The 7,615-nt window shown below is 33.9% G+C and overlaps 1 protein-coding gene across 2 annotated transcripts in view; it reads left to right on the top strand.

The window, feature by feature from the left end:
- Window positions 1–1,140: 1,140 nt before the first annotated feature.
- Window positions 1,141–7,615, top strand: part of bmpr1bb (bone morphogenetic protein receptor, type IBb) — a 159,908-nt gene continuing 153,433 nt past the window's right edge. For both annotated transcript variants that reach the window (XM_073829157.1, XM_073829156.1), the window contains exons 1-2: window positions 1,141–1,309; window positions 1,918–1,976. The gene's annotated coding sequence lies outside the window, so the exon portion shown is untranslated. The remainder of the gene's footprint in view (window positions 1,310–1,917; window positions 1,977–7,615) is intronic.

Genomic DNA, 7,615 nt, shown 5'->3' with positions numbered 1-7,615 from the left:
AAGATTTAAGACCATGCAGCGTTAATATAAATCGAAATCGAATCGAATTAAGAACTTGAAAATCAAAATCGAATTGGAACATCTTAATCATACCCAGCCCTAAATGTGTTTATTATCCTGGCAACAAGTCTGTATATATATTTTTTTTATTCTTTCCTTTTGTCTTTTCTATATTAGCCTATGTCTTTTTTGTATATTTGTACTTAATTGTTTGATTGTTGTACTGCCTAATAATAAAAAAAAAAAAGTTAATTCAATTCGCAAAACGATTCGCGATACATGCTTTGAAAATCAAGATATTTATTTTCCGACGCAATGGTTTAAAATGGTGGAAAATTTCATCCACCTGCTTTTTATTACAAGCATGTCAAAATAAAAACATGTCTCTTTTGATCAGTTTTTTTTTTTTTTTGCTAGTGAATCGCTCGACTGATCGAAGTCACGAGTTTGAATCAATCAGAGCGGTTCCAGAGGAAATGACTCCCTGAATTGAATCAGTTTGTTCCTGCTTTTCACGTCTTCAGCCATGTTTGTCAGTAGGCCTACTGATACTGGTTTAATAAGCTCGCTAGTTTTATGACATTAACTGAAATAAGCAAAAAGGTATGATGTTTACAAATAAAATATCCGTATTTTCATTCAAGATAACATTCAAAACAAATCTACGAACATATTCAGATGAGGTAACCGGTTTAGCCCATACTGCGTGCTAACTAGTGAGGCGTGCTAGATAAACATTGTGCATTATGATGGAGTTTGTAGCTATATTTAAAATAGTTTGAGCACTGTAGTTCAGTTAAAAGCATCCAGTCATCTCATACCATTAAAGTCAAAGTTAACGTTACTGTAAATATTTTAGGAATTATTGTTGTATCTGATTGTATTATTCTATATAGATTGATAGTCAATGTAAAAACGACTAAATTCTACGTCCTTTATTTATTTCACATACTTCATGATATAGTTTGATTTGCATGTGCTGAAGGTGTGTTTTGGATGGTGAAGCAGGATGAGGAGCTTGTATTGAGGTGTATTACTCTGAGGCGTCAGTGGTTGGAGCCTGTGCGCCTCAAAACACACACACACACACACACACACACACACACACACACACAGAGAGACAGACAGACAGAGAGAGAGAGAGAGAGAGACTGAAGGAAAGAAAATTAGCTTTCCTCCTTGAGTTGGGCAGAAGGAGTCCGTATAATCTCCCAGCGAGTAATTGATCGCTACGTGTTTCTCCGTCCAGCGGACTTTCGTGAGGAGCCGATGTCGCTTTCAGGCGGACTTTAGAAGATCGTGAATGAAGGTGAGTGTTTGAACGCCAATCTGACACGTTCACGGAGGCTTTTAGGGTTTGATTTGCCGTGTTTATCGATAAACTCACTGTCGGGTCTGTGATCCGCGAGCAGATTGCAGATGTCGGGTCGGTTTGCGTTTGTTTGCGAAAGTTTCGGCGTTTTCTAGCGAATCTCTGTAACTGTAAGTCTAAACGTTTCTCTGAATCTCAGAATCATTCTCACAAGATGCTGTCAACACTTAGTTTTAGCGGTACTGGTTTAAGAAAAATAAAATACGTCTGTTTTGATGCGTTTGAATATTAAGAGGCTTAACATTCAAGTATGTGTAAGTATATGTCAACTTGGTTTTGTTTTCTTTTGGTTATTTAAAGCATTTAGATTTTCAAGCATGCTGATGCATGATGATTATTAATCAAATCAAACAAATCAAGCTCTCGTTGTTTAGATTAGCCTATTATTGGAAGTTGCTTGACATGTTGATGGATTGCGGTGTGATCAGGGATGATTCCTGAAGGCGTTTTACCGGTTCTGTATTAAATGATATTGCATAACTCTTAGGGATATGATTTATTGTTCCCCATCAAGGTCTTACGAAATATTCTGACTGTTCTTGTAGATGTTGAGAGATCTGAACATCATAAATCCATAAGGAGCTTCATTCATCTGCAGACTGAGGTAAGACAATCGGGTTTTGCCAATCGGTTCGTGTGCTTTTCGTTGGCTGATGTTTTCATTTTACTTTTAGCATCAGTGTTTAATGGCTGAAATATTTGTGATTGTTGTAAATACAGCTGAAGGGTCCGTTCACAGTGGAAATGTGTTGTTTTACAGTGTTTTCAAAGCTGAAACGTGTCATTTCTGCTTAGTGTCACCGAACTGAACTGGAAATATAATAACGATTGTTTTCAAAACGTTTCCCCAAACACCTCGCCTGCTATTGGTCAATCACGCAGGTAGCCCCGCCCCCGAACTCAGGCCATTGGTTGAGTCAAAAGTTGGGTCACTCTATAAGCAAATTAATGTTTTGGAAGCGTTTTAAACGTGTTTAAAGTGTAATTTGTAGGGATGCATTGATATGATGTTTTTGGTCAATACCGATTTTAACAAACAATTATTAGTCAATTGCATAAAGCAGGGCTTTAAAAAAATCGATCAGTTCACTTCTAGCAGAATTGGTATTTAAACGTTTTTGTTCCTTCCTTCTGAAACCTGTTTGAGTAGAAAAAAAATACTGGTTAATTTTACGTTTTACGTAATTTTTAAAACTTTTTCTTTGCCTATAATGATAATAATAATAAAGTGCAGCATTTCTTTACTCAAAAAAAAAAACATGAAAAGGTTCTTGATCTAACCTATATTGTGCTTAGTTACAGCCAATATAGCATCAGCTTTTCTAGATTTTGACCAAAAGACATTAAAGTATTTTTTTTAAGATGTTTGCAGCATGGGTTTAAAAAAATGCTACCCCTTTAAGCGCTGAGGAAAAAGCAGTATAAATTTGTATGCTGTGTGTTGTATTTTATTGTTACATTCAGAAATAATGTAATGCCATAACATAGGACTATGGTGAGCAGAGAGGTCTTTGCAACTTTGATAAGAGCTAAAAGGATAAAGCCAAAAATTTTTGGTCATTTTATTTCACAATAACAGTTTATATCATGATATAGTGCATTTTTATTATTTTGTCTTTATTAATAATAAGAACATAGATGCAAGTAACAAACTAAAGGACAAATACAATAAAACAAAGACACAAATAAAATAAAAATAGGGCCCTGTGAAATGTGTTTTATTCTCAAATTCCGTTTTATTTTTAAAAAAATTTGTTTTTATTTTTTTTGTATTACATTTTTTCTAGACTCTATTTGAATGGTTACATTTAAAAATATTAATCAAACAACATTTTTAATCAATTGAAATCATGAAATGTTCACGATTTAACAGCAATGTCTTAAAAGTTTAATCAAAATTACATTTTAAGGCCCTATAAAATAAATACATTTTATAATTGTTCTCAGATTAAATTTTATTTTGATCAAATTCTGTAAATTTGTTTTCTATTCATTTTAATTAAATCAAAAGCACGTCTAATTAATTAGATTTTATAAAGAATTATTTATTTATTTATTTATGTATTATTTATGTATTTATTTTTTATGCCCAGAAATACGGTCTTGTGTATTTACAATTTTCTCGTAAATAAACTCTGGTAAATCATTTTTCTGGTAAATATTGTTTTAATAATATTTTTAATTATTATTAGTAGTACTATCATTACATTTAAGTAATGTTTCAGTCAAGTTAAACCAAACTTTTATTTTGACGGGTCGCTGCCTTTTATGTTTTTGTTTGTATGTGAAATAAGAATGGCTTTTCTCAAAAGTAAGGGTAAAATGCTCATGAAGTAACTCTCACAGCAGTTCTAGAGATTGTTCTAGAGGCTGAAAACACTGCAAGTGTCAGTGTGCTTCAGTATGTGTTTAGTACACTCTTAAAAATAAAGGTGCTTCATGATGCCATAGAAGAACCTTTTTTGTTTATATGGTTCCACAAAGAACCTTTAACATCTGAAGAACCTTTCCCTTTTACAAAAGGTTCTTTGTGGCGAAAGAAGGTTCTTCAGATTATAAAAGTAAAAAAGAGATGGTTCTTTAAAGAACCTTTGACTGAATGGTTCTTTGTGGAACTAAAAATGGTTCTTCTATGGCATTGTTGTGAAGAACCTTTATTTTTAAAAATGTAAACTGAGCATCCATTCATTCATACAGAGACGCAGACAATCCAGGATTCATATTTAAATAGGCAAAATCAGTGATATTCCGTGTTATACAGTAAATGTAAGTTTTTATGACTGGATCATGTGATTGCGTTCATGGTTTTTTGCTTAGCTTTAATCATAGGACCCTAAATAAACAGTGTTAATGTGGCTCTTATCAAAAAGCTTTCTAAAAGTACTAATACTAGTAAAAGGCGGAATCACACTGTCTTTTAAAGCAGGGTATCACGATACCTTTTTAGTATCGGTATATCATGCAACACTACAACAGACATGCAAAATCATAATCACGATTATTTTACACGTTTATGACTGGGTCCGGAACTTTATATGATTGATTAATTTAAAAATACAAATGAAAGAGTTGAGTTTTGTTGAGAAATTTAATGTCATTATTTTAATGTAAAATAAAACAGCATAGTATTCAAGGCTTTGTTTCTCATTAAAACGACAAAGTTCCTTCATTCAAGAGCAGTGAGTGAATTTTCTCTTCGTATTTTTACGTTTTATTAATATAAAGCACAGAGACGGCAGAAGGAATATTATTTGTCGCCGCTTTAAGAGCCACACAGATCCAATATACTGAATAAGGTTTACGTGAATAATCACCAAACGCTGCATTTTGGCATATATTTGCATGTATTTAACCGTTTAGGTACGCATCTTAAGCTAAACGTTCACATTACTTGTCCGTGTTCTGTTCCATCTCTGCGTTATACACAGAAAAGCTTGTGCTTTTTAAAACACAACTTAAAATAAACATTAATAAATCAAGCACAACTATTTTATGCAAGTCACGTGACATGATTTTACTGATTTGCATGTGAAATTAGGCTTTAATAGAAGAGTGAAAGCGCACAAAGGGAGCAGAATCGTGGAGCAATAATCATTTTATCTCCATCGTTGTGTTTTCATAATCGTTTAAAGCCTAAACTGAATTTCAATTAATTACACAGCCCTACTACATGCAGTTATTTAATAATCCATTGGTGTTGGCCCTTTTCATGCTATTTGCGATATGCCGATGGCTTTAAAATAAAGATTTAAAGATAGCAAAACAACAGGAAAAAAAAAAAAAAAAAATGCTTTTTTTTTTGGAAAGTAGTCTAACAGCCTACTACAGAAGTTGAATGTAATTATTTGAATGTAAAATAAAACAGCATCTTCACTGTAAGAATTAAACATGCTTTGTTTTTTTTATTAAAACTGCAAAAGTCCTTCATTCAAGAGCAGTGAGTGATTTTTCTCTTTGTATTTTTATGTTTTATTCATATTAAGCACAGAGACGGCAGAAGAAAAAACAAGTCACGTTACACGATTTGAATGATTTGCATGTGAAATTGGGCTTTTATAGAGGAGCGAAAGCACACAAAGAGGGCGGAATCGGGAGCAATATTTGTTTTATCTCTATCGTTGTGTTTCCATAATCGTTTGAAGCTGAATTTCAGTTAATTGCACAGTCCTACTACACACAGTTATTTAATAAACCATCGGTATCAGGCCTTTTCTTGCTATTTCTGATATGCCTATGACTTCAAAATAAAAAAGAAACTGGCCGACACAAAAGTGTATCCCTAGTAATTTGGTATTTTACCATTAAATAAACAACAAACTTCAGCTTTAAAGATAAACTTAACCCTCTGGGCCTCCTCATTAAGGGGTCACACTTGGCTCCCTCGTGGTCAAAAGTGACCGAAGCCTTAAAAAGTAACTTTTTTTTTTCTTCAGGAAAATCAATTAAATACATTTTTGTTCAATAATATTTTGTGATTATTATTTAGAATTTTGAGCATTTTTTATGAATCTATGCCATATTTATACAGTTTTAATGAGCAATTTTTTCCCACTAGAATTATATTTTATATTATATTTTTTAATTTAATTATGCATTTATTATTTTTCAATAAATACAACATTTCACATTAAAATAGAGTAAAAGCATTTAAAATCCATTTTTTTTAAGTGAAAATTGCACCATCTAGTGGCATAAAAAATAAAAACTTGTGTAATGCCATGTAAACTCCTGTATCTCCCTATATACATATATACAGGGGCTTTGGGATTCCTATTGTTTTTTTTGTTTTGTTTTTTTAACTGTTTCTTCATTTTAATAGGCTTTGCATTTAGAAACATATTCAGACATTCTAAAAGATTACTTTTGGCAAGGTTTAGATTTTTTTTGATTGGATAAATATCAGGTTTTGCATTTTTCTGCTTATTTCTGTGTGTCTGTGTGTGTGTGCGTGTGTGTGTGTGCGTGTGTGCGTGTGTGTGTCAGTTCTGTACTTTTGTTATTTTAGAGTGTCAGTCCTTGCTTGCTGAACACTTCTTTTCAGCACAGTGGCTGGTTTGTAGCTTGTATTACCAAAAGATTATCTGAATTATCAAATTTTTTCATATTTCCCATTCATTTCCTATGTCGGTCATTTTTGACCGCGAAGGAGCCAAGTGTGACTAATTTTTTTTTTGACCCTTTAACATATCCGAATCATGTCACTGATTTTTTTGTGTACTCACATAGCTAATGCAACAAAAGTCACCAAGTGTCATCTCATTCTGATGAAGCTACGATTTTTAAAAATTCAAAACATAAAATTTTTCGGTCAAAAATGACCGAAGAGGCCCAGAGGAGTGTTTACTTATACTCTGTTTCACATGCGTGATTTTCCCATGAGCAGGAGCTTGGGCTTTGTATTGAGAATGGAGTACTGCTTTGTGTGTGCTTTTCTACTGTATTCTGTCTGTAATATTTGTTGGTGGGCTGTAATATGACTTTTTCTGCTGTCTGTGTAGCAGCTGATGAAGTAAAGAGCCCAGATTCGTCCTTGGATCTGCTCTGACCTCATGGTTTTTGGCCTTCCGTCGCATCGGTCTTGATTCGTAGCTTGTGTTGTGATACCCGTGAGTATCGCGTGTCTGATAAGCGGTTCTTTGGGAGCGTGTCGGCGTTATTGAGTGTCAGCGGCTACAGGAGTCATTTATACTGCGGCGTAATGAGAGAAAGCCATTACAGGGCCCGATGTGTGTTTTGGGTGGGATTTCTAAAAGCCTGCGTGTGGGAAAGTGCTCATTTTGTCTGTGTGGTCTGGCTTTGGCGGCTCTAGGCTTGTTTGAATTAAACCCAGTGGGCCAGCGCTGTTTTACTGCTTATATTTCACCGGTTATAGACGGATCGGTGTGAAAATGTGCCGTCCACGATGTTACGTCATCAAGAGTCAGGGCAGGTCTGATCGCCAAACACAGCCGGCTGTTCGTACAAATTCACTTTATGGGGTTTATTTTAATGGCTGATGCATTATTCAAAGAGCAGGTGGGCAATATAAAGGTGATATTTATTGCAAAATAAATCCAGGGAGGGAAGAAATCTAATTGCTAAAAATTGTGATTGATTTAAAATGTGTGATTCTGTTTTTTTTGGGGGGGGGATTTTTATTTGTATTTTAAAGCCCACTTTTCTGTGCTTGTGCACAATTTGGGCAAAATTTTGTGATTTATATATGCATATGACAAAAAAAAAAAAGTAGAGTTATAGAATTGT

The sequence above is a fragment of the Garra rufa genome, chromosome 23, assembly GCF_049309525.1.
Source record: "Garra rufa chromosome 23, GarRuf1.0, whole genome shotgun sequence".
In the NCBI taxonomy this organism is placed as follows: domain Eukaryota; kingdom Metazoa; phylum Chordata; class Actinopteri; order Cypriniformes; family Cyprinidae; genus Garra; species Garra rufa.
The sequence above is the reverse complement of the archived record's forward strand: the minus strand, read 5'-3'. Positions and strand labels throughout refer to the sequence as shown.